Source organism: Pleurodeles waltl, chromosome 3_1 (genome assembly GCF_031143425.1).
Source record: "Pleurodeles waltl isolate 20211129_DDA chromosome 3_1, aPleWal1.hap1.20221129, whole genome shotgun sequence".
NCBI lineage: Eukaryota > Metazoa > Chordata > Amphibia > Caudata > Salamandridae > Pleurodeles > Pleurodeles waltl.
In genome coordinates this window covers 639,563,123-639,590,806 of record NC_090440.1, presented here as the reverse complement: position 1 = coordinate 639,590,806, position 27,684 = coordinate 639,563,123, and positions in this window count along the sequence as shown.

Sequence of the window (27,684 nt, the reverse complement as noted above, 5' to 3'; positions counted from 1 at the left end):
TCATCGCCCCCGTGGGGAGTAGGGGTGTTTTGGTCAGGTCTAGTACACCTCAGGTCCTTCAGTTATTTGGGGAATGGCTGCAGAGCAGGGCTCTGGCCACTAGTCAGGTGCATAGCCATGGGTATAGTGGTAGGTGCTGCCTGTTGGAGGGTTTTCTGGGTGGGTGTATGTTTGAACCACTATTGTACCTACATTCAGCTATTTAGAAAATCTCTTCTGTTTTGTCCTTCATCCCTGTTCTCTTGTGTTGTCTGTGTACATCAGCATCATCTGACGAGGGAGCTGAGGCACTGGCGAGTGGCGATGCAGTTGCCCATGGATCCTCAGAGGCAGAGTCGTCCAACGCCAAGGGGACGAATGGTTTGGAGAGTAAGGGGTGTACCATGGGGGAGGCAACTACCACTGGAGACAGTGACTCCGATACCTCCTCCGATGGGAGCATCCTGGTGGTGGCGGACCCTAGTGGGCCCACCCCTACTGTGTCATCTTCCACCACCCACATACCATCACCGCCCTCCCACTTGCTCCCCACCGAGTTGCCTGTGCTCGCTCACTCAGAAGGGTGGGTGTCTCCTTCGCCCCAGGCACCTTCTCCCCTGCCCCGGTCAGCCCTGCTGCCCTCACAGAGGAGGCTATTGACCTCCTGAGGACCATCTCTGTAGGGCAGACAACCATCGTCAATGCCATCCAGGGGCTAGCATTACAGATGCAGCTGACCAATGCCTATCTTGATGGCATTTATGGTGCTGTGTCTGTCCTGCAGAGATCTTTTCAGGCTCTGGCCTCGTCTTGGATGGCAGCCAGTGTCCCTGGTCATTCCGTCCCCACCCCAACCTCCTCTTCCCCTCCCAGCACCCCACTCCCTTCACCCGTCCAAAGCACACATTATGACACGCTGGCACACACCTCAACACACAAGAAGCACACTTCAAAACACAAGCACTACACCTCCCACCACAAGCATGCAGACAGCCAACATACACATGCACAAACACCAACATCCATTTCCCCCAGTGTGTCCACCTCTTCCGCCTCCCTGTCTGTCCCCAGTACATGCACACCCCCAGGCACTGCACCTTCATTTACTGTTGCTGACCCTATTCCTGCAGTCACCACAATAGCACACATCTATTCATGCACCCCAGACACCACACCTGCACTCACCACAACTACTTCAGTTGACACATGCAGCACACTCACCAGACTTGTAGACACCCAGACAACATACATTCACACTGGCATCCTGCCTTTTCCCACTGTGTCCACCCCCCACCTCCCAAGACACTCAAATGCACCAAAACACCCACCCATCACACATCCACCACACCTCAGCATAATTTTCAGTCACCTGCACCCACATCACGCACACCTACACCACTTACGACCACTCCCTCTACCTCCACTCCCACGCCTTCCTCCAAGTCCAGCCCTATTGCACCTAAGAAACGTTTCCTCTCCCGTGTTGACCTCTTCCAACCCACTGGCCCTCGCCATCTCGTCTCTAAACGTGCTCACCTCCTTGCCCTATCGACCTTCCACGTCACAGCCCGCCCCTGTCCACCCTTCACATTCCCATGCCCCTTCCCAGAGAGGAAGAAGCCCTGTGCTGAACCTGTTTCATCTGCCACCCCCCGGTCTAAGCCCACTCCCCCACCTTCCAAGGGCAATCCCAAAACCCCTCCACCTTCCGAATGCAAATCTAAGCCCCACCCCTGTCGTAAATCCCCACCCCCACCACCCCCTGCCCCTGTTCCCTGAGGTGCCTGGATGCCCCATTGTTGCCCCTATGAGGTGGAGTACTGTAGCACTTGTGGGAGTCAGGTTGGGGCCATTGTGGCCCATCGGAATTGTTTTATGCAGGACTGGCAATTGGCCTTATATGCAATTTGGTTGCTCAGTGAGCACAATAAAGTTTAATGTGTGGCCTGTGTTTATGGAGGCACACTCTGGAGTTGTGATCTCCCATTTCATTGTTTGTGGGTGTGGGGCACATGTATGTACTGTGGTCAGGTTGTATTTGCCTTGTGTCAGGTAAGTACCTCTTGCTGTGGGGTGTATGGCTTGTGCTGCTGTGAAGGGTTGGGGGAGCATTGCAGGCTGGCGGGAGTGGGTGGGTATGTAACTGTACCCATTCTTTCCTTGTTTAGTAGGTTGTGGCCGGTGGCGGTCTCAGTCGTGGAGGTATATGGCAAGGAGCAGGGCTGGCATGATCCGCAGCTCTCTATCCATGTCTGCTTTGGTGTGTTGTGTAAGCCCCCGGTGAGTGTTTCCTTATGTTTGGTTAATTTCTGCCTCGCTTTGCGTGGGGGTGGTTCCCGCCCCGGAACTGACAGTGGTCTTGTGCTTCATTATTTGATGGGCAGTTAGGGCCTTTCTGTCGGCCTGTGGGTGGGATCTGCCGTCATTGTTGGCACTCGTCTGCTGGTGGTGAGTGGTTTTCAGGGTGCCTGTGATTCAGTTGGTTCATTATTTGGCAATACGGACCATGTGTCTGTTGGCTGTAGTTAGCATCACCGCAGTCGGTGCAGTGTTTCATAATGAGGGCCTAAGTCTTTTTGGCTCTGAGACTTTAGAAACAGGAGGTAAGCTCAATCTAAGCCCTTGGAGAGCACTTCTCAGCAGAGCCAGAGGCCAGCAAGGCAGCAGTCCCTCTCAGAAAAGCAGTCCAGGTGAGTCATTTGGGCAGCCAGGCAGTTCCTCTTGGCAGGCTGCAGGTGCTGGGGCAGTGTGTCTGTCCCATGGTGTATCTTAAGGTGTCCAGAAGTGTCTGAAGAAGTGTCTAAATTAGTAGGGACAGAGACCCAGCCTATATACTGAAAAGTGCCTTTGAAGTGGGGGAGACTTCAAACAGTGGTTTCTGAAGTGCGCCAGGTCCCCATTCAGTACAACCCTGTCTTACAGGGTCCCAGTAGGGGGTTTGACAATCTATTGAGTGAGAGCAGGCCACTGTCCTTTGAAATCTAAGTGGGGTGTCAACCAGCCCAGCCCAGACGTAGATTTTAAAGGCAAAGAAGGATTTAAGTGCAGAGAAATGTTCACTTTCTTAAAGTGGGATTTCTAAAATTGTAATACAAAATCCAACTTCCCCAATAACCACTATTCTGGCTATGCTAAATATAACCCGTCTACCGTTTTCTGATCAGAATCTACCACTCAAACAGTATATGAGTGTAGGAAAGTACCATCTTGCCTGGCATGTTACCCCCATATTTCACTGTATATATATTGTTTTAGTTGTATGTGTCACTGGGACCCTGCCAGCCAGGGCCCCAGTGCTCATAAGTGTGCCCTGTATGTGTTACCTGTGTTATGACTAACTGTCTCACTGAGGCTCTGCTAACCAGAACCTCAGTGGTTATGTTCTCTCATTACTTTCCAAATTGTCACTAACATGCTAGTGACCAATTTCTCCAATTTACATTGGCATACTGGAACACCATTATAATTCCCTAGTATATGGTACTGCAGTACCCAGGGTATTGGGGTTCCAGGAGATCCCTATGGGCTGCAGCATTTCTTTTGCCACCCATAGGGAGCTCTGACAATTCTTACACAGGCCTGCCATTGCAGACTGAGTGAAATAACGTCCGCGTTATTTCACAGCCATTTACCACTGCACTTAAGTAACTTATAAGTCACCTATATGTCTAAACTTTACCTGGTAAAGGTTGGGTGCTAAGTTAATTAGTGTGTGGGCACCCTGGCACTAGCCAAGGTTCCCCCACATTGTTCAGGGCAAATTCCCTGGACTTTGTGAGTGCGGGGACACCATTACACGCGTGCACTATACATATGTCACGACATATGTATAGCGTCACAATGGTAACTCCGAACATGGCCATGTAACATGTCTAAGATCATGGAATTGTCACCCCAATGCCATTCTGGCCTTGGGGAGACAATTCCATGTTCCCCCGAGTCTCTAGCACAGACCCGGGTACTGCCAAACTACCTTTCCCGGGGTTTCACTACAGCTGCTGCTGCTGCCAACCCCTCAGACAGGTTTCTGCCCTCCTGGGGTCCAGCCAGGCTTGGCCCAGGAAGGCAGAACAAAGGACTTCCTCAGAGAGAGGGTGTTACACCCTCTCCCTTTGGAAAAAAGTGTCAGGGCTGGGGAGGAGTAGCCTCCCCCAGCTTCTGGAAATGCTTTTATGGGCACAGATGGTGCCCGTGTCTGCATAAGCCAGTCTACACCGGTTCAGGGATCCCCCAGCCCTGCTCTGGCGCGAAACTGGACAAAGGAAAGGGGAGTGACCACTCCCCTGACCTGCACCTCCCCTGGGAGGTGCCCAGAGCTCCTCCAGTGTGCTCCAGACCTCTGCCATCTTGGAAAAGAGGTGCTGCTGGCACACTGGACTGCAATGAGTGGCCAGTGCCAGCAGGTGACGTCAGAGACTCCTTCTGATAGGCTCCTCCAGGTGTTGCTAGCCTATCCTCTCTCCTATGTAGCCAAACCTCCTTTTCTGGCTATTTAGGGTCTCTGCTTTGGGGAATTCTTTAGATAACGAACTGTTTTCCTGGTGGTGCATGCTGTGGGGGTAGTCTGCCTCCTCTCTGCACTAGAAGCTCTGAAGAAATCTCCCGTGGGTTGACGGAATCTTCCCTCTGTAACCGAAGGCACCAAAAGACTGCATCACCGGTACTCTGGGTCTCCTCTCAGCACAACGAGCGAGGTGCCTTGAACTCAGCAACTCTGTACAAGTGACTCCCACAGTCCAGTGACTCTTCAGTCCAAGTTTGGTGGAGGTAAGTCCTTGCCTCCCCACGCTAGACTGCATTGCTGGGTACAACGTGATTTGCAGCTGCTCCAGCTCCTGTGCACTCTTCCAGGATTTCCTTTGTGCACAGCCAAGCCTGGGTCCCCGACACTCTAACCTGCAGTGCACGACCTCCTGATTTGTCCTCGGGCGTCGTGGGACCTTCCTTTGTGACTTCGGGTGAGCTCTGGTTCACTCCACTTGGTAGTGCCTGTTCCGGCACTTCTGCGGGTGCTGCTTGCTTATGAGTGAGCTCTTTGTCTTGCTGGACGCCCCCTCTGTCTCCTCATGCAATTGGTGACATCCTGGTCCCTCCTGGGCCACAGCAGCATCCAAAAACCCTAACCACGACCCTTGCAGCTAGCAAGGCTTGTTTGCAGTCTTTCTGCACGGAAACACCTCTGCAAGCTTCTTCACGACGTGGGACATCCATCGTCCAAAGGGGAAGTTTCTAGCCCTCTCCGTTCTTGCAGTATCCACAGCTTCTACCATCCGGTGGCACCTTCTTTGCACCCACAGCTGGCATTTCCTGGGCATCTGCCCACTCCCGACTTGATCGTGACTCTTGGACTTGGTCCCCTTGTTCCACAGGTACTCTTGTCTGGAAATCCATCGTTGTTGTATTGCTGGTGTTGGTCTTCCTTGCAGAATTCCCCTATCACAACTTCTGTGCTCTCTGGGGAACTTAGGTGCACTTGGTACCCACTTTTCAGGGTCTTGGGGTGGGCTATTTTTATAACCCTCACTGTTTTCTTACAGTCCCAGCGACCCTCTACAAGCTCACATAGGTTTGGGGTCCATTCGTGGTTCGCATGCCAATTCTAGAGTATATGGTTTGTGTTGCACCTATACCTATGTGCTCCCATTGCAATCTATTGTGACTATCCATTGCTTGCACTGTTTTCTATTGCTATTACTGCATATTTTGGTATTGTGTACATATATCTTGTGTATATTTGCTATCCTCATACTAAGGGTACTCACTGAGATACTTTGGCATATTGTCATAAAAATAAAGTACCTTTATTTTTAGTATATTTGTGTATTGTGTTTTCTTATGATATTGTGCATATGACACCAGTGGTAAAGTAGGAGCTTTACACGCCTCCTAGTTCAGCTTAAGCTGCTCTGCTAAGCTACCTTTTCTATCAGCCTAAGCTGCTAGACACCTCTTCTACACTAATAAGGGATACCTGGACCTGGTGCAGAGTGTAAGTACCCCTTGGTACTCACTACAAACCAGGCCAGCCTCCTACAATGCGGACAGACCTAATGCAGGCCTATGAAAGGAGCAGGTCTCACAGCAGTGGAAAACAAATGTAGGAGTTTTCCACTACCAGGGCATATAAACCACACAGGTATATGTTCTACCTTTTCCCCACATAGCACCCTGTTCTATGGGTTAACTAGGACCTACCTTTGGGGTGACTTACATGTAGAAAAAGGGGAGTTTAAGGCTTGGCAAGTACTTTTAAAGGCCAAGTCGTAGTGGCAATGAAACTGCACACACAGGCCTTGCAGTTGCCGGCCTGGGACATGGTTAAAAGGCTACTTATGTGGATGGCACAATCAGTGCTGCAGGCCCACTAGTAGCTTTTAATTCGTAGGCCATGGGCACATGTGGTGCACTCTACTAGGGATTTAAAAGTAACTTAAATAATGCCACTTGGGTATGAGTCAATGTTACCATGTTTTAAGGGACAGAGCATATGCACTTTTGCACTGGTAAGCAGTGGTAAAGTGTGCAGAGTCCTAAAACAAGCAAAACAGTGCCAACAAAGTGGAGGGAGGCAGGCAAAATGTTGGGGGTGACCATCCTAAAGCTAACAACTGTCATTTGTGCAATAAGCCTGTACATGATAAATAGACTTGTGTGAAGATGACAACAGAGCTGTGGGGTAAGGGACCTGTCATGAGTCAAAGATACATATTGACAATGATGCAAAATGCACATATGGACTAGCTAAGATATTTACCTATGTACCTATTTTTTATTCAGTCAAAGGACTGAGGCATTCAGGGCAGTTTTTACCACTACAGCATCATATTGGCCACATGCCAGGATCTGCTGGGGTACAGTGAGTGGGCACACTGGTACAACTGCATAGCCATAGTGATTGTCTCACATCCTGCACTAGGTCCTGTACTGGGAGATACATTTGAAAGGCCCTGGTCTCTGCAGGCTGAGCAGACAGAACTTACATGACACCCCACTCGCATCACTTCCATGCATGACAGTACTTCTCATGACAATCACCAACTTGGCATGTGGTGTGTGTGGCAATCTGAAGGGCAGAGTGTGTCATGATATGCCTTCCACACAAAGGTTATCAAGGCCAGATGTGGTTTGAAAAGGTCAATGTACACATTGCTCACAAGATTCTTAGTTGACTCATACAAGATGCATACACAGCTCATGCTATCAAGCACATACATGTTGTCCAACATTTGCAACAATCATGGAGAAAGAGATGTCATTGAATTGCAGTAATGCCTCCTTACCTAGTTAGGAGCATACAACACAAGGAGGACCTAGGACCCATAAAACCTCACGAAACACAATGTGACTGAGTGAACATATGATACTGGCCACCAATACCTGCACATTGAACATCCCATTAATGTCACACAGGCTGCAACAACAGACACACAAGACGTTTAACTGGCACACAGGGTCACATTGTAGCCTGTGAGAATAGAAATGATGGTGAAGTACAGATAAAATTGTGCACATGATGTACTTACCTGCTCCTGTAGTGAGCCCAAGAGCTGTATATACAGGAGTAGGACCTTAGTAACAAGCCTCCCCGGCTCCTCTGGAGAGAAGACAGGAACCCTATCACCTGTTGGACATGGCATGATTGCTCCCAGAGGCGGCACACAGCGTCTCAGGTCATAGAGGTGTTGCTGGCAGCAGTGTCAGGATTCAAGTGAGGGAATCTGCAGATCATAGCAGTCACAAGTCCGTCATGTACGCGGTCGTCACCACTGGCGGACACAGCCATTGATCTGCAACCGCCACTGGCAACAGCGTTAGCCTTGGCTGTGTCCACCGCGGTTGCAACTAGCTACCGCCCTGATGGCGTCCGCTGGCGGTCACGGGCAGCTCCTAAAGTCCAGTGGAGTAGGTCAGGTATCTGCCATTTTGGCAGCCTGTAATGATGTATTGGGCTTTCTATACTGTGTCACAACTACAAAACATGTTTGTTTTTTTACCTCACAAACATCCTTATCCTGTCTTGTCATGTAGATCCTTCCACTCAAGCACCATTATAATATGTTGCAGGGCACAGATGGCATTTAACAGTGGAGCACAGTCCACCACTGCGGATAGTCCGTTTGGCAGTCAGAATATAGTTAATATTTTCAAAGGGCAGTTGTGTTGTACATCTTTGAATTTGGTCCAAATTCATGTTGTGGACACGTGTTGAAAACCATGGGGGTCACATGTGAGCCTTGTTCACTGGGTGCAATGTCTATACATTCACACGGCGCAATGCACATTATCATGTATTACTGCCAGGATAGGCAAACAATAGTGGACTTATGTCGTCAGTTGGAGCCAGATCTGATACCAGCTATTAGTTATCCAACTGCCATACCACCCATTTTACAAGTCATGTCAGTATTGCACTTTCTAGCCACAGGATCCTTCCAACATACAGTGGCCCTATCTACTGGTATGTCCCAACCTATGTTCAGTCTGGTGTTGAAGTATGTCCTCTCACCTATGTTGAAACAGCTTGACAGCTATATTCGGTATCCCCGACGTGATGATTCAGCCAATGTGAAGGTTGTCTTTTATGGTTTTGGCTGCCTCCCACATGTGGTGGGCGCCATTGATGGCACACATGTTGGCTTGTTGTCACCGCAGGACAATGAACAAGTTTATCATAACAGAAAGAACTTCCATTCCATCAACGTGCAAGTTGTCTGTTTTGGCGGATCGCTACATTTCACATGTTTGTGCATGGTTCATCCCGAGATTCTTTCAGAATGCAGAATAGCACCATACCCCAGCTGCTGTCACAAATATACGCAGAGAGGGCCTGCTTGGATGGTGAGTCACATGTATCCTGACTGTGTGTGATGAAGAGGAATCAGCTAACTTGCAGTAAGATCTCATCAGCAGCTAGTTTCTATGAGTTTAAGTATGTCATGTGGTAGAATGCTGGTGAGTGTACAATGAACTGTAGTTGTAAGAATGTGTGGAGTTAAGTGTTTTAGAAACAGCTAGGGAGCTAATACTCTGCAATATTCAGCCAAAGGCTGCTTTATGAGATAGCTTTTGACACATCCCCACCTTGTTGATGTTGCTTTGTTTGTGTTAGTTTCCATGCAATGTGATTTCATTTCAAGATACTTGCTATGTGATTTGTGTAATAAGTATGTTTTCAAGCCTATCATCCTTGTTATGTCTTTGAACAGCTACCTTCACCATGACATCCTCATGTGGGCAGTTCAGAGTGTGACACTGGCCTGTTGCTGTTCTGACATACAAAGTTGACATGATTGTTCCAGGTAATGTAGGTCACAGATTTTGGGTGTATGAGACCTGTGCCAAGACAGCTTGCACAGTGTTTAGGTGGAAGGTCAGAAGTGCCCATTGGACATGTTGTGTGCTATGGGGGGACGATTGTATTGTGTGTCATCATGTGGGCATGAAATATGTAGTCATAGATTGCGTCTAAGCCATTTTACCAAACACTTTTTGTATAACCGGTATGTAGCTGTAGATGTGTTTCAACATTAAAGGTCACAATGCCTGTGCCACAACACTGACATATGTTTGTGTCATACCACCAGATGCATGGTAACTGGATTATGATGTGCCTGTGAACTGCCATCTGTCTGTATTTTGGATTAGGTGATGTTGGATTACTTTGGTACGGTATGTGATGAGGCTCAAGCTGGGGACATCATCCACTTTAAAATGTTTGCCTATTCTACGGGACAACATCTGACAACACCTTTGTTTCCATGGTTTGGGGGACATACCTTGAAATATATATTTTGACTCAGTATGAGTCACATATTCTTGTTTCTAAAAGCTAAGACCCTTAGACAGCCTATGTGCTGTATACTAGATTAAAATGTTTGGTGTTATCAGACCTTTGTAGTAATGTGCTTGTGTGTAATGTTTGTAATCTTGAGCAGGATACTGTGTACCTGCAACATATCCCTCCTTGCACAAGTAGCTTGTGTCTTCATCATATGGTTCACATGGTTTTACATCACTGCATAACAAAATGTGAACATTAAGCAAGCAGACAATGAGTTTGCGATAGGTGAATTTATTGCAATGCTAATGAAGAAAATATGTTTTGCACAGATGGCTGTGTGAATGTCCCTGTTAGGTAGGCTTCATTGAGGGCTTCATCCAGGGGGATAGTGGAAGTTTCTTCTGTCGCCTCTATGTGCACAATGGCAGCTCAACCTGTTGATGTGAAATGCACAAAGTTACAGGTTGCATTGTGACCTCTACCTCAAAAGATTAGTGCTACATTAAGCAGAGACCTTGCACTAAGTTAATTTGCAGTTAGTCCTATTGTGGCAAGTACCCATGGTGTTGGTTGTTTTGACATGACATTTGTTGAACAAGCTAGATCTTTTTGACTGAAGCAGCTGCTGAAATGTGCAGATCATTAGCACTTGGGATGATGGCTTGAGAATTCCATCTTGCCACCAGTGCAGGCAAAACGGTGGCTAAGCAAGATATGGCTTTGGCCATTTTGATGCATTGTTGATTGTGATGCAGGCAGACCCTGGAGTTTATTATATTTTGTGACTGGAGTCATCATTTGGTCAGTGCAGTGTAAATGTGTCTGCTGCCAATACCATTCTGGTTAAGCATCTTGAGGCCTTAGGGATCACTGTTTTGCACACTGGGTAAGCTGTCCTTTCTGTCCTCAATAGTTTAATCTTAGGTTAGCAGGTCAAGATGGAGCTAGATAGCCAGGCACATCTCTGTGCTCAGCATGATCTGTATCTTGATCACTCCCAGGTGGGTAAACTTCAATTGAGAGGCAGCAAGCAAGGGTATTTCGTCAAGTGACCGTTGGCCTGGGGTTTGGAGTTAGAGAAACAGTTCCTCCTTGGAGTTGCAGTCATGTTACTCTCTATACTACAAACACTTAACAAATGTTATCCTCCCAGGTCACTACACTTCATTTGAGAGTTCACTAATAGTTGGATTTGGGCAGGTGAGCACTAGTCTTGTGGTTAGAGTTAGAGAATCAGGTCCTATTGGGCTTTGCATTCTGGTCACTCCCTTTACTTCCCGCCACTAAACAAAAGGTACCCTCCAAGGAGAGTACACTTCAACTGAGAGTTAACAGGCTTGGGTATTTGGGCAAGTGAACACTGGGCTTGTTTGGAGGTAGAGAAACAGAGCCTCATGTCCTTAGCAATCAGGTCACTCCCTCCACTTCATACACTTGATAAATACCATCCCCCAGGTGAGTACACTTCATTTCTGAGTTACCAAACAAGGTTATTGGGAGAAGAGAACACTGGTCTGGTGGCTGGAGTGATAGTAATAGAGTCTCCAATGAGTTGCAGTCATGTCATTACTTGTACTACTCACAATATACAAATAATATCCCCCCCAGGTGAGTACACTTCATGTGTGAGTTATTAAACAAGGGTCTTAGGAGAAGAGGACACTGGGCTGGTAAGTGGAATACCGGTGACAAAGCATCCTGGACTTAGCAGTCATTTCACTCCCTCCACTACACGCACCATACAAATGGTATCCTCCCAGGTGTGTACACTTCAATTGAGAGGTACCAAACAATGTTATTTGGACATGAGAACACTGGGCTGGTGGTTGGTTTCACAGACACAGGGCCTTCCTAATCTTAGTATTCATGTCACTCCTTCCATTTCCCACAATTGACCAATGGTATCCTCCCAGCTGAGTAAACATACATTGAGAGTTGCCAAACAGGGGTCTTTTGACGAGTAAACACTGTTCTGTTGTTTGGAGACAGAGACACAGTGTCTACTGTGAGTTGCAGTCAGGTCATTCCATCTACTTCACACACTTAACCAATGTTATCCCCCCAGGTGAGTTAACTTCATTTGGCAGTTGACAAACAGGAATCTTTGGACAAGGGATCACTGGGCTGCTAGTTAGGGTTATGTAAAAAGTGCGAGTTGCAATCATGTCACTCTCTATACTACCCACACTATACAAATGTTATCCCCGCAGGTGAATACACTGCAATTGATAATTGTGTAACAGACGTAAGGGGCATGTGACCACTGTGCTGGTGGTTGGAGTTACAGTAACAGGGCCTCCTGTGAGTGCAGTCAGCTCACTCTTTCTGCTGCACACACTTAACAAATGTTATTCCCCCAGGTGCTTACACTGCAATTGAGAGTTCACTAAGAGATGTAGCATGTGACAACTGTGCTAGTGTTTGTGGAATAATGCCTGCTGGGAGTAGGATTAATGTCAGTCACTGTACTACACACACTTGACAAATCTGATCTCCTGAGGTGGGAAAATTTCAATTATGAGTTGCCAAATAGAGGTTTTTGGACAGGTGATACCAAATGGAGCAAAAGGTGGGCTATGAGCATGCATGACATAGCTCTTTTTGTGACTTTTTTTGTTTTGTGACTCACCAGACTACACTCCCCCAGGTATTCCAGTCAAGCCCTCAGGATGCAGGATGGCCAAGACCTTCTCCTCCTCTCAGGGAAAGGGATGCAATGGGGTACTGTGAGGCCACCTTCTTGACCTGCTGCTGGTGCCTGGAGACTGGGGAATGGACCTTGCCCTTGAGGTTGTCCCACCTCTTCCTAATGTCCTCCGTTGGGCGCAAGGTGGTGCCTACAGCATTCATGCTGTCAAAGGTCCTGTCCCACATTTCCATTTTTCTACTCAAAGGAGTATGCTGGACTTGTGCTCCAAACAATTGTGGCTCCACTCTTATGATTTCATCCACCATGACTCCTTAACTCATCTTCTGAATAGGGATTTTTAGAACGTGACGTATTGGTAAAAAAAGCAAGTGACAGTGACTTACGAAACAGAGGAAGTGCAAAAGGGTGAGAATGGACAAAAGTGTGGAGGGTGTTCAATGGGATGGTCAAAAAAGGGGTTCCTAATATATGGACTCTATGGACAAAAGGGTTCTGACTTCTGTGTCTTGCTCTGTAAATGCAAAGGATTGTGGTGTGTGAAGGAGTGTGTTTTATAATGTCCTTTGCAGGTGTGTCCAGTGTGGCAATGTGTGTCAATTGTGTTGCCTTCAAATTCATCCAATGTGGAGTTATGTATTCTTTTGCTGACCATGAACTGCTGTGGTTTGGAGTGCCATTGGCTGACCACCGTGATGGACTGCCACAGCAACTGTGTGCTTGTAATAAGGTCGGTGGTTGGTTGTGGAGCTGTTGGTGTGGGATGACGGATCTCCTATATCCAGGCTGCCACACCACTGGCGGTCTCCCTTTTTTGGTTGTCTGCCAGCAGTCCTGCCTGTGTGACTCGTAATAGGATGGTCTCAAAGACCATCAGCATGACTGTCTTTACAGGACCGCCAGCATGGCAGTCTGGCAGTCTGACCACCAAACTGGAAATTAGGCCCATTGTTCCTGGTGATGGTGGTTGTTTACTGGTAGTCTGACTGCTAGGGTCGTAAGGATGCAGGGCTGGTGGGTTCAAGACCACCAGCTTCATAATGAGGCCCTCAGTATAGAACCTAAATGGGTCAGCCTGTAAAAATAGACCACAGGTCAGTAAGAATGATAGCTGATCAAACTGAAAGCCTAACACAAGACAGGCATCCTTATGCTTTTTTAATTATAAATTTAGCTTCCCAGATGGTAGTACAAGCTTGTAAGCTTTTTGAAGATTTTGGGGGTGATTTTAACCTTGGCGGACGGCGGAGGCCGTCCGCCAAGGTACCGTCGTGAAAAGACCGCACCGCGGTCAAAAGACCGCGGCGGCCATTTAAACATTTCCGCTGGGCCGGCGGGCGCTCTCCGAAAGAGCGCCTGCCGGCCCAGCAGAAATGCCCCTGCAACGAGGACGCCGGCTCAGAATTGAGCCGGCGTAGTTGCAGGGGTGCGACGGGTGCAGTTGCACCCGTCGCGTATTTCAGTGTCTGCAAAGCAGACACTGAAATACTTTGCGGGGCCCTCTTACGGGGGCCCCTGCAGTGCCCATGCCATTGTCATGGGCACTGCAGGGGCCCCCAGGGGCCCCGCGGCACCCCCTACCGCCATCCTATTCATGGCGGGTTTCCCGCCATGAACAGGATGGCGGTAGGGGGTGTCTGAATCCCCATGGCGGCGGAGCGCGCTCCGCCGCCATGGAGGATTAAATGGGGCAGCGGTAAACCGGCGGGAGACCGCCGGTTTACCCTTTCTGACCGCGGCTGAACCGCCGCGGTCAGAATGCCCTCGGGAGCACCGCCAGCCTGTTGGCGGTGCTCCCGTGGTCGGTGACCCTGGCGGTCACCGACCGCCAGGGTCAGAATGACCCCCTTTGTTTTTCTGCACACTGCTAAAGGAGCAATATTGGTGGCTTTATCAATGACTAGTGTTGATTAAAAATAACTTTTAATACCTTTCTTAAAATACTCAGAATTCAGGATTTTGACCTTAGGCTTTGGATAAAACATGCTGTTGTGGTCTTTAGACTTATTAAGTCCTGTTCATTCGCTGCTCAAATAGATCTCTTTAGTGTCAGAGAACTTGAATGTGTCAGTGATTGATAGACTCTTTGATTCTTGACTTAGTGAGTAGTGTGCTTGGCTTGGATGTTCACACAATATATTAGGACAGAGTGGGTGGAATATAAGTACCATCAGCAGATTAAAGGACTTTCTGAATGAGGATGATTTCAGGGAACCTAATTGTTTACAAGTCTATGTAATGGTTAAAGGTCATAGGGGAATGCAAGACTCTTAAACATAAGGTCCTGTTGGAAATGGCCCTTTTTGCAGGGTTATCCCCAATTTTTTTGCCTTCTTCCTCCTATTTTTCAGTTCTGTTTGTGATGGTTTATTGTCTCTGCGCACTTCACCACTGCTAATTCGTGCTAAAGGGCAACTGCTCCCTATAGAAATTATACTGTTGATTGATTTATCCATGATTGGCATATTTGATTTACTGGTAAGTCCCTAGTAAAGTGCACTAGAGGTGCCCAGGGCCTGTAAATCAAGTGCTACTAGTGGGCCTGCAGCACTGGTTGTGCCACCCACATAAGTAGCTCTGTAATCATGTCTCAGACCTGCCACTGCAATGTCTGTTTTTGCAATTTTGACTGTAACTTCGACTTGGCAAGTGTACCTACTGGCCAGGCCTAAACCGTCCCTTTTCTTACATGTAAGGCACCCCTAAGGTAGGCCCTAGGTAGCCCCAAGGGCAGAGTGCAGTGTACCGTTAAGGTAGGACATATAGTAATGTGTTTTATATGTCCTGACAGTGAAATATTGCTAAATTAGGTTTTTACTATTGCTAGGCCTGTCCGTCCCTCTCATAGGTTAACATGGGGGCTACCTTTAAATCTGATTAAAGTATAGATTCCCTTTGGGAGCGGATGGACATGTGGAGTTTGGGGTCTCTGAGCTCACAATTTAAAAATACATCTTTTAGTAAAGGTGATTTTAAGATTGTGCATTTGAAAATGCCACTTTTAGAAAGTAGGCTTTTTCTTGCTTAATCCATTCTGCGACTCTGCCTGTTTGTGGATTCCCTGTCTGGGTCAGTTTGACAGTTGGGCTGTTCACACCTCTCCTCTAGGCAGTGACAGAAAGGGGACTGGGGTGTAGCCTGCATATCTTGATTAGCCATCTGTGCTGGAGGGGAGGGAAGGAGTGGTCACTCACACCTGAAAGGACTGTGCCTGCCCTCACACAATGCCGTCTCTGACCCCCTGGTGAGTGTCTGGGGCCTGGCCTAGACAAGGAAGGATCTTGCAAACACTTGAGACTTTGCTTTGAAGTTTGCAGACTTCAAAGGCAGAACTGGGTATAAGAAGCAGACCCAAAACCCCAGACTTTTAGAATCTTTCTGGAATCAAGAGGAACCTTGGCCCAGGAGAAGAGCTGAAGGAGGAGTACTGTCCCTTTGCTATGCTGCTTTGCTGGACTGGTCAGCAGTTACTGCTTCTGCCTGAAAAGAGTGCAAAAGGTGAACTTTGCTGTGTGTCCTGTGTGAAAAAATTCTCCAAGGGTTTGGAGTAGAGCTTGCCTCCTGTTGGAAGTCTAAGGGACACTAAAGACTTCAGCTTCCTCGACCTGCAGCACTGGGAACTGTGCGTTTTGTGCTGTTCAAGAGGAGAAACCACTGCGCCGCCGCCAACGATGCCGCTGGCCTGCACCGCGACCTGCCGACACCGCACGGAGTCGCATTGCCCCGCTTCGCACCACGACCCTGGTCTCACCGACGCCGTCATCGGACGACTTCACCGAGCCGCTGCTCGCACCGCGACCTGTGGGCCCGCACTCCGGTGTCACCTGCTCACACCGTAGCCTGGGCATCCCTGACGACGCCGCTCCTGTTGACACCGGCACTTCTGCCTGCACTGTGGCCTGTGGACCCCGCTAGTGAGGAGCACGAAGCACCGTCCCGTCCCGTGCCGCAACCCCAGTCCACGACGTCAGCACCATCCGCTCCAGTGTCATCACCAGTCATCCTTGTCTGCACTGTGGCCTGTGGACACAGCTTGTGAGGGTCATGAAGCATCGTCCCGTCCCACACCGCTGGCTTGGGACTACCGACAACAGCGCTTCCACTGCCTGCACTGTGACCTGTGGACATCACAGATTGCACCGCCCCACTTCAACCGCAGCCCTGGTCTCCCCGACGCCCTGGACGCCATCACCGAGCCGCTGCCTGCACCGTGACCTGTGGACACCGCACGTCGCATCGTCCTGCTTCGCACCGCAGCCCCAACACCATCCACGCCAGTGCACTGATTTCATCAGCCCGAAGTTCGATCCCCGAGGTGCCTGACTTCAAGGGCCCGATGACTCCTACACTGACTCCAGAACCGATGCCACCTACACTGCTCACCGCTACGATCACGACGCCTGCGAATCCAAGTTACTGTTTGCGGGTCTTCCCGACACCGCAGCTGGCCTGCGACGCTGAGGCCAGTCTGAACTTTTAGTTTTGTTGTGCACGACGCCCTGATAGCCCCAGCTGGAGCTATCAACTTCAAGGAACTGTAGTTTTGAGTATATCTTGCATAATTCATATTTTTCTTACTGTATGTTGGATTCTTATCGTATTTGGTCTTGTTTTATATAGTTAAATATTGGCAATTTTTCTAAAACTGGTGTGGTGTCCTTTTACGGTGTTTTCACTTATTACTGTGTGTTATGAGCAAATGCTTTTCACATTGCTTCTGAGATAAGCCTGACTGCTCGTGCCAAGCTACCAAGGGGATGAGCAGGGGTTATCTGAGCGGGTATCTCCCTTATCCTGACTAGAGTGAGGGTCCCTACTTGGACAGGGTGCAAACCAACTAGGGACCCCATTTCTAACAGGTACTATCCTGGTTGTTGTCTGTGTCCAAGGGGACAGTCTTGTAAAGCACCATATTCCAGATGAGATTCCAGCCACCCCGATCAGATATTGGGTGGCCCCAATCTCAATGAGAAGGTGGTTGAGTTGGAGAAGAAAGGAGCATTTGAAGTCCATAGGTGCATTGACATACTCCACGCAAAGCGGTCTATCCCCAATCTTGAGCTTCATGAAAGCACACCTACCATCCGGATCAGACCATGTTTTGACAATAGTAATGGGAAATGTCTTGCAGATCAGGATTGCAACCCCACACTTGCTGTTCTGCCACCCGTAGTTGATGGTTCTGGGCAGCTGCTGTGGCTCACCCTCCCCACCCAGTTCTGGCACAGTTTATCGGACTCAAGACTATTCAGGCGGGTTTCCTGTAGTAGGGCCAAGTCCACTCATTTTGATTGTAGATAGGTGAGCACCTTTTTTCATTTTACAAAATGTGTCAGTCCCTTGACATTCCAACATGGAGGGGTTGGGAGTGGAAGGAGACGAGCCTACCATTACTTTGGTAAGGGAGCGTGGCAAGAAGAAGGAGGAGAGGGGAGGAAAGAGGGGAATCACCAGATGAAGGTGCAGAGGAATAGGGGCAGACGTGAGGGGTAGGTTTGGTGTCAGGGATAGGAAGTCCTTCAAAGTTGGCCTAGTTGGGCCATAGCATGGACAGAAAAGAAAAGTAAAGAAAAGAAAAGAGAAAGAAAATTTGAAGTGGGAAAACAAAAGTAAGTAAAGAGAGCCACTGTAAGGGTAACTAAATATTGGGCACTAAGCCAGAATAAGGTCCCTGGGACCTAGATCTGTAGGCCTGGGGTCAGCATACCAGTGGGGTCCCCTCAGGAGGTGGAGCATAGGAGTAGGATGAAGAAGGGACAGGGGCATAGGGAGAGGGAATAAACAGTGAGTAGGCCCGGGATCCAAGCTTTTGGACCAAGCATAGCATTGTGAACAATTGGAACAGTCGCATAGAACACAGAATAGCCACATTCAACAGAACACTCAGGGCTGGATTAAAGGGAAATGCTGGTGACGGTGGGGAAGTGTGTCCCTGAGGAAGCCTTTGACATCTGTCCCTTCTGTGCATTCTAGGAAATTGAAAAAGCGAACATTGTCTCTGCAGCTTCTGTCTTTTAGGTTGATGACCTTACTGTGAAGGAATAGGAGTTCCTGGTCCTGCTCGTGGATAGTATTGAGGGGATCTTCCACCGCCATGACACACTATTACAGGCCTGTCATTCAGTTCTGAAATCCTACAATGTGTAGTCAGATGGATTTGGTCTCGGGCATGGTGATGTTGGAGGCCATCCCCTCCAGTCATCGGCCCACTGCTGTGACCTCCTGGAGTATTCGCTACATGGTGGTGTCCTGTGCAGGGCTAGCAGGGGACCTGGGTTGGCCTAACACCAGCAGTCTCTGTGCTTTGGCCATAGAGTGAGACTTGTGGAGGGTTTTTAAAAGAAGGAGTTTTCCAGTGGATTTGCCATTTGATCTGCTGCTGTGTTTTCCAAGGGGCATCTCCAGTCCGACGCCTGGGGATGAAGTTGTGCACCATGTCACCCAAGGTCCATTTTCAGAGTACAGGGTTAGAGGGGGCCATACTAGGATAGGCTAAGATGGGGGCCGCTCCACAGAGCATGCCAAGGAAGAGTAGATACAAAGGGTTATGGGCCGAGAATGAACCTGATCCCTCAGTAAACACCAGGGTGCTTCCAGGCCTGGAATTAGTATGAAAGGGCAGCAGTGTATTCAGGCATCCAATGGGTGGAACAGCTGTACACATTGCCCCCCAATGCACATCAACCAGCCTGCGGTGCGTGGAGGGAGAGTTGTGAGGGGGTCCACCGACTCCAGTGTCACCCCCTACCCACAACAGAAACCTCACTGTTAGACCTGACAGCCTTAGGGTGGTCATACCCCAACTTTTTACTTGCCTCACTCCACTTTTATGAAGCTGTTTGTGCTGGTTTTAGGTCTCTGCACACTTTACCACTACTAACCAGTGCTAAAGTGCATATGCTCTCTCCCTTAAACATGCTAACATTGGTTCATTCCCAATTGGCATATTTGATTTACTTGTAAGTCCCTACTAAAGTGCACTACATGTGCCCAGGGCCTGTAAATTGAATGCTACTAGTGGGCCTGCAAGCACTGGATGTGCCACCCACATGATTAGCCGATTAACCGTATCTCAGGCCTGCCATTGCAAGGCCTGTGTGTGCAGTTTCATTGCCAAATCGACTTGGCATTTAAAAGTACCTGCCAAGCCTTAAACTCCCCTTTTTCTACATGTAAGTCACCCCTAAGGTAAGCCCTAGATAACTCATAGGGCAGGGTGCTATGTAGGTAAAAGGCAGGACATAAACAGGTGTGTTTTATAAGTGCTGGTAGTGGAAAACTCCTAAATTCGTTTTCCACTACTGTGAGTCCTGCTCTTTTAATAGGTCAGCATTAGGGCTGCCCTCACATACTGGTTGAGTGGTATATTCTGATCAGAAAGGGGTAAACAGGTCATGTTTAGTATGGCCAGAATGCTAATAGAAAATCCTGCTTATTGGTGAGGTTAGATTTTATATTACTATTTTAGAAATGCCACTTTTAGAAGGTGAGCATTTCGCTGCACTTAAACTCCATCTGTGCCTTACAGCCTGTCTCCAATCCACGTCTGGGCTGGACTGGTTGACAGCTCCCTTGTGTATTTCACCCAGGCAACCACAAACACAGGATACTCAGTCATACCTGCACTCATCTGCATACAGAATAGGTCTTCCTGGGCTGGGAGGGTGGAGGGCCTGAAACTTACATTTCAAAGGCTAGTGCCCTGCCCTCACACAATGGACTGTCAAACCCCCTACTGGGACCCCGGCAGACAGGCCTGTACTGGAAGGGGACCTTGTGCACTTCAAAAACAGTCTTTGAAGTCTCCCCCACTTCAAAGGTATTTTGGGGTATATAAACTGAGTCTCTGACCCCACCAGATTAGACACTTCTGGACCAGAATCTGCAACCTGTCTAGAGGAACTCCCTGGCTTCCCAAAGGACTCATCTGGACTGCTTTGCTGAGAAGGACTGCTGCCCTGCTGTTACCCTGCTGCCTTGCTGCCCTCTGACCTTGAGAAGTGCCCTCCAAGGGCTTGGATTAAGCTAGTCTCCTGTTTTCTGAAGTCTCAGGGCCAAAAATACTTTGTCTCCTGAAGGAACTCCTTATTCACAGAAAACGGCGCACAGCCTGCCTTGCCAAAAGAAAATCGCCGCACAGCTGAACCGAAACGATGCAGCTCGACTTGTCGTGTGAAGACTCAATGCAGCGACTGCCTTGCAGCCAGAAATTCGACGCGCAGCCCTACTAGATCAATGCACTGCCGAACCAGCCTGACTTTCCGAGTGAATAAGTGCACAGCGCCAGCCGTGCGACAGAAAATTTGACAGATCGCCATACCAGATCGATGCAACGTCTGTGACTTTGTGCCACTCACCCAGGATTCCTACGCATCGTCCCTGTGCATCAAAAATATTTCCGCATGGCAGTGAGGAACCAAGACTATGCGCCGGAAATCGATGCAAAGCCCCTTGCAGCGGGAAAAGAAATGATGCATCGTCTGTGCCACACCAGAAATTCTGATGCACACCTGATTTTTCCATGCACCTCCTCCTCTGCGGACTCTGTGCTTGTTATTTTTTATGCAAACCAGGTACTTTGTGTGATCAAGAGACAATTGTTGATTTCTAAGATTTAGGACTCTTTTTAATCTTGCAAAAGTGATATCTCAACTTGTGCTTATTGAATCTTGATAATTTTGACCTTAGTTTAACCAGATAAATATCCTATATTTTATTAAACATGTGTGGTGTATTTTTGTGGTGTTTTCACTGTGTTACTGATTGATTTATTGCCCAAATACCTTACACATTGCCTTCTAAATGAAGCCTGACTGCTCAGTGCCAAGCTACCAAAGGGTGGGTACAGGATAATTTGGATTGTGCCTGAGTTACCCTGACTAGGATTGTGGTCCCTATTTGCACAAAGGTGTATACCTCTGCCAACTAGAGACTCCATTTCTAACACTCACAGAAAGTCAAATCCTCAGTCCCACCAGCCATCTCAGGCCCCCGCACGGTGCACTCAGCTGCTGCAGGTTCCTGGGGTCCAGCAATCATAGCGTGTGGGAGGAGGTGTTGGAAAGGTGTAAAAGCGTCCGGCACCAATTAGGCCCCCGTTGGTCAAGTCAATAGCAGATCATGCTGTGCAGGACAATTGCTGTGTGTGGGATCTGCGTCCTTGTGCTTCTGCTTGGTTGCCAGTGGGTAGATGATCATTAGCCTCAATAAGGGCAAGGGTAGCTGAAGGATTAGGCCCAGAGGCAGGGAGGAAGAAGGCTCGGTGAGCTGAGCTGCGTTACTCATGCATTCTGCCTCATGGTGTGCCGCGGGTATTGGACGGCCTCCTAAGACCACTCTGATGAAGAGCTGGGCACCGGGGTGGTGGAGGCTGGATCAGTTTCTCCCCCTCGTGGTGGCTATGGCCCCAGCCCCTGGAGCTTTAGTCAGGTCACTGGAGGTGGGAGGGAGCAAGGAGGAAGCCTGGGGTAGGCAGAGAGAGAGAGGGTTCCCAGGGATTGTTACAGGGCACCTGGTAGTGTCCTCACTTGAGCAGTATTGAGGTGTGCCCTGTTGGCCGACGGAGTTCACAGGCTGGTGGTATGGGCGGCCACCGGTGGGCTCAAATTTAGGCCAATGCTGTGTGCATCTCCGTAGGCCCAGGAGGTCAGTGGCAACGACTCGGCCGGGGCACAATCAAGAAAGCCGCTCCCCAGTTGACACCAGCTCAGGTATGTTCCTGGGGCTCATCTGCCAGCCCCCACTGCAGGAAGAGGACTGCCACCTCCATCACAGGCCCAACGGCATACAGGTCTCTGTTTTCAAATGCCCATCGCTGCACGTGACTAGACAATGCCCCCCGCCCTGAGTTTGGAGTTCTGTTTTTTCCTATCCAAACAGACATGCAGCGTGACTTCAGCCAGCCCGGCAAGTTATCTACCCCCTGCGCTAGTGACCCGGGGGAGAGTATATTTGCAGGTCCCAACCCTCCTCTACAGACGTCACTTTGACTAGATTGTGCTTCATAACATGAAATGTCAGGGGCATGGGATCAGCACGTAAAAGATATACAGTACAACAATACAGTAAGAGGTGAGATGCCCAGATTGCATTTCTTCACAAAAACCCACATATCTGAAGGGGAAAATGTACCTCTAATAAAGCCCTGGTGCAGGCAATGTTACAGCACCACATACTCGGGCTTCGCTAGAGGAGCCCTAATATGATCAGGCCCTTAGTACCCTTCCAATGTGTGCCAACAGAGGTAGTCCCTGAAGGGCATTATGTATGAGAGGAGGGGTAACTGGATACTCAATACCTCCCACTGGGGAGCCTATATGCACCCAATGTGGCACAGCAGTCCTTCCTTGCACACCTCCTAATCACTCTAATGATATGAGCCCATTTATCATGGATTACTGGAGGGACTTTAATTGTATCTTAAACCTGCAGCTGGACTGCTCACATTCTCCACTGCCGACCTCTCCATTGGTGGCCATGGTTACTTGTCTATCATAATGGCTCACACATTGGTACCTTTAGGATAGCTGGGGTGTCCTGAATCCAGGTGCCAGGGAAAACTCTTATTACTCACTAGCACTGTATCTGGACATGCACCTGGATCAAATCCTTTGTCATCATGCTACTCAGCTGTGGTTTGTGAGTACCAAATATCTGGGGCAGAGAGGGGAGGATTCAGAGACTCATTAAACGTATCTATTCCAAACCCATTGCCTGGGTTAAGATATGATAGTGTGCCTCACTCAATCAATCAATCAAGAAGGAATTTGTAAAGCGCACTACTCACCCGTGAGGGTCTCAAGGCGCTGAGGGGGGGAGGGAGAAGGTGGGGGTGCTGCTACTGCTCGAACAGCCAGGTCTTGAGAAGTTTCCTGAAGGTAAGGAGGTCTTTGGTCTGGCGCAGGTGGGTGGGAAGAGTGTTCCACATTTTCGTGGCGAGTTGAGAGAATGATCTACCACTGGTTGTAGTTCTGCGGACTCGTTGAATGGTTGGGAGGACGAGGTCGGCGGAGCGGAGATGGTGGGTCAGGATGTAGAAGGAGAGCTGTCTGTTGAGGTATTCTGGTCTTGTGTTGTGCAGTGCTTTGTGTGCGTGGGTGAGGAGTTTGAAGGTGATTCTGTTGTTGAATGGGAGCCAGTGCAGGTTTCTCAGGTGGTCTGTGATGTGGCAGTGAAGGGGGATGTCCAGGATGAGGCATGCGGGGGCGTTCTGGGGGCGTTCTGGATACGTTACAGCCTCTTCTGGAGTTTGGCCGTGGTTCCTGCGTAGAGAGCATTGCAGTAGTCCAGTTTGCTGCTTACGAGGGCTTGAGTGACTGTTCTTCTGGTTCGGTGGGTATCCATTTGTAGATCGTTCGGAGCATGCAGAGGGTGTTAAAGCAGGAGGAGGAGATGGCATAGACATGCTGGGTCATGGATAATGAGGAGTCCAAGATGAATCCTAGGTTGCGTGCGTGGTCAGTGGGAGTCAGAGTGGCTCCGAGAGTGGCAGGCCACCAGGGTTCATCACATGCAGAGGGGGTGGGGCTGAAGATGAGGACTTCTGTCTTATCAGAATTGAGTTTGAAGCAGCTGCTCTTCATCCATTCGGCGATGGCTTTCATTCCTTCATGGAGGTAGGTCTTGACAAAGTCATTGGTGAGGGAGAGTATCAGCTGGGTGTCGTCGGCGTATAAGATGATGTTGAGGTTGTGGGATCAGATGATGTTAGCGAGCGGGCCATGTAGACATAGAAGAGGGTCGGGCTGAGGGATGAACCCTAGGGTACGCCGCAGATGATTTCAGTGGCCTCCGAGCTGAATGGGGGACTCTCTGGGTTCTGCCAGTGGGATAGGAAGTGACCCAGTCCAGGGCTCTGTCATGGATTCCTGCATTACTGACGTGTGAGCGTAGGGTGTTGTGGCAGACGGTGTTGAATGCGGCCGAGAGGTCCAGGAGGATAAGGGCCGTGGTTTCGCAGTTGTCCAGTATGGTTCTGATGTCATCAGTGGCAGCGATGAGGGCGGTTTCGGTACTATGGTTGCTGCAGAATCTGGATTGGAATGGGTCCAGGGTGCAAATCTCCTCATGGAAGCGGGTTAGTTGTCTGTTGACAGCCTTCTTGATGACTTTTGCCGGGAAGGGGAACAGGGAGATAGGCCAGACGTTCTTGAGGTCCTTTGGGTCCGCCTTGGGTTTTTTGAGGAGCGCGTTGAGCTCAGCGTGTTTCCAGCTCTCCGGGAAGGTGGCGGACTTGAAAGAGCTGTTGATGATCTTCCATAGTTGGGGTGTGATAAAGGAGCTTGCTTTGGTGAGGGCAGGGGTCAGATGGAGAGCCGGAGTGGATGGTGTTCATGATTTCAATGGTGTCGTTGACATTGATGGGGGTCCAGAGAGCAGGAGGTTGGTCGGAGATGAATCTGTGGTGTTGATGGTTGCCGGGGGTGTCTGGGTGCTGAAGCTGTTATGGATGTCTGCAATCTTGCGGTGGAAGTAGGAGGCTAGGGAGTCGCATAGGTCTTGTAATGGCTGGATGTCATTGGAGCTGGGTTTGGAGAGTTCCTTTACAACTTTGAAGATCTCCTTGTGGCTGTATGCATTGTTGTTGATTCAGTCTTTGAAGGTGGTTCTCTTGGCAGCTCGGATTAGTTGGTGGTGTCTGCAGATGGCGTTTTTGAAAGCTGTGTGGTTGTACAGAGTCTGATCTTGGTGCCACTTTCTTTCGAGTCTTCCGCAGGTTTGCTGAGATTTGTGGAGGTCCTCGGTAAACCAGAAGGCCTTTCTGTTGGTGCGTCTGTTGGAGGGATTCTTGATTGGGGCAAGAGTATTGGCACAGGTGTCGACCCATTGTCTGAAGTTGCCGGCAGCTGCATCAGTGTCAATGGTGTCGATGGATGGGCTCCTGGAGAGGGTTGCGATAATTTGGTCTTCAGTGACCTTGTTCCAAATGCGGTGGGGGATCCGTTGTGGGTGGTGGCGCGTTGTGGGTTGATTGAAGGAGAAGTGAATGCAGCAGTGGTCTATCCAGTGCAGGCAGAGAAAATAGGGTAGAGTGTGTGCCCTGCGGAGTGGGTCGGTGTTATGACGAGCTGTTTGAGGCCAAGGTTGGAGAGGTTGTCAAGCAGGGTGGTGGTGTTGTTGTCGTTGGTGTTCTCCAGGTGGAAGTTTAAGCCCCCAAGGAGTATGTAGTCAGTGCATCTGAGAGCGTGCGTGCTGATGACGTTGGTGATAGAGTCGCTGAATTGCTGTTGGGGCTGGGGCCCCTGTAGATGAGGGTCCCTTGGAGGGTGGTGTTTGGGTCAGTGTGGATCTGGAAGTGCAGGTGTTTGGCAGTGCTGAGGGTGTCTTGGGTGGTGGTCGTGATCCTGAGGGTGTTCTTGTGGACGATGGCGATGCATCCTCCCGAGCCCTTTTTCAAGTGAAATGGGAAATGTAGTGTAGGAAAGTACAATCTTGCCTGGCATGTTACCCCCATTTTTACTGTATGTATGTTTGTTTTTGCCCTTGTGTCACTGGGATTCTCCTAGGCAGGACCCCAATGCTCATAGTGTATGCCCTGTATGTGTTCCCTGTGTGGTGCCTAACTGTATCACTGAGGATCTGCTAACCAGAACCTCAGTGTTCATGCTCTCTCTGCTTTCTAAAATTGTCACTGCAGGCTAGTGACTAATTTTACCAATTCTCATTGGCACACTGGTACACCCATATAATTCCCTTGTATATGGTACTTAGGTACCCAAGGTATTGGGGTTCCAGGAGATCCCTATGGGCTGCAGCATTTCTTTTGCCACCCATAGGGAGCTCAGACAATTCTTACACAGGACTGCCACTGCAGCCTGAGTGAAATAACGTCCATGTTATTTCACAGCCATTTTTCACTGCACATAAGTAGCTTATAAGTCACCTATATGTCTAACTCTCTCTTGGTAAGGTTAGGTGCCAAGATACTTAGTGTGTGAGCACCCTGGCACTAACCAAGGTGCCCACACATCGTTCAGCGCAAATTTCCCGAACTTTATGAGTGCTGGGACACCATTACATGCGTGCACTACACATAGGTTACTACCTATGTATAGCGTCACAATGGTAACTCCGAACATGGCCATGTAACATGTCTAAGTTCATGGAATTGTCTCCCCAATACCATTCTGGTATTGGGGGGACAAATCCATGATCCCCCGGGTCTCTAGCACAGAACCCAGGTACTGCCAAACTGCCTTTCCGGGGTTTCCACTGCAGCTGCTGCTGCTGCCAACCCCTCAGACAGGATTCTGCCCTCCTGGGGTCTGGGCAGCCCAGTCCCAGGAAGGAAGAACAAAGGATTTCCTTTGGAAATAGGTGTGAAGGGCTGGGGAGGAGTAGCCTCCCCCAGCCTCTGGAAATGCTTTGATGGGCACAGATGGTGCCCATCTCTGCATAAGCCAGTCTACACCGGTTCAGGGATCCTCCAGCCCTGCTCTGGGGCGAAACAGGACAAAGGAAAGGGGAGTGACCACTCCCCTAACCAGTACCTCCCAGGGAAGGTGCCCAGAGCTCCTCCAGTGTGTCCCAGACCTCTGCCATCTTGGATGCAGAGGTGTTGGGGGCACACTGGACTGCTCTGAGTGGCCAGTGCCAGGTGGTGACGTCAGAGACCCCTCCTGATAGGTTCTTACCTCTCTTGGTAGCCAAACATCCTTTCTTGGTAGCCAAACCTCCTTTTCTGGCTATTAGGGTCTCGACTTTGGGCTATTCCTCAGATAACGTATGCAAGCGCTCACCAGAAATGCCTGCAAAACCGCAACAAAGTAGCAAGACGACTACCAGCAACATTGTAGCGCCTCATCCTGCCGGCTTTCTCGACTGTTTCCTGGTGGTGCATGCTCTTAGGGATGTCTGCTTTCACCCTGCACTGGAAGCCAAGACGAAATCTCCTGTGGGTCGACGGAACCTTCCCCCTGCTAACGCAGGCACCAAAAGACGGCATCACCGGTCCTCTGGGTCCCTTCTCACCCTGACGAGCGTGGTCCCTGGAACACAGGAGCTGGGTCCAAGTGTCTCCCACAGTCCAATGGCCCTTCTGTCCAAATTTGGTGGAGGTAAGTCCTTGCCTCCCCATGCCAGACAGCAAACCTGTGTACTGTGTGATTTGCAGCTGCTCCGGCTTCTGTGCACATCTCCAAGGATTCCTTTTTGCACAGCCTAGCCTGAGTCCGCAGCACTCCGTCCTGCAGTGCTCAACCCGCTGAGTTGGACTGCGATGTTGTGGGACCCTCCTTTTGTGACTCTAAGTTCACAGATCTTTTAAGTGCCTGTTCCG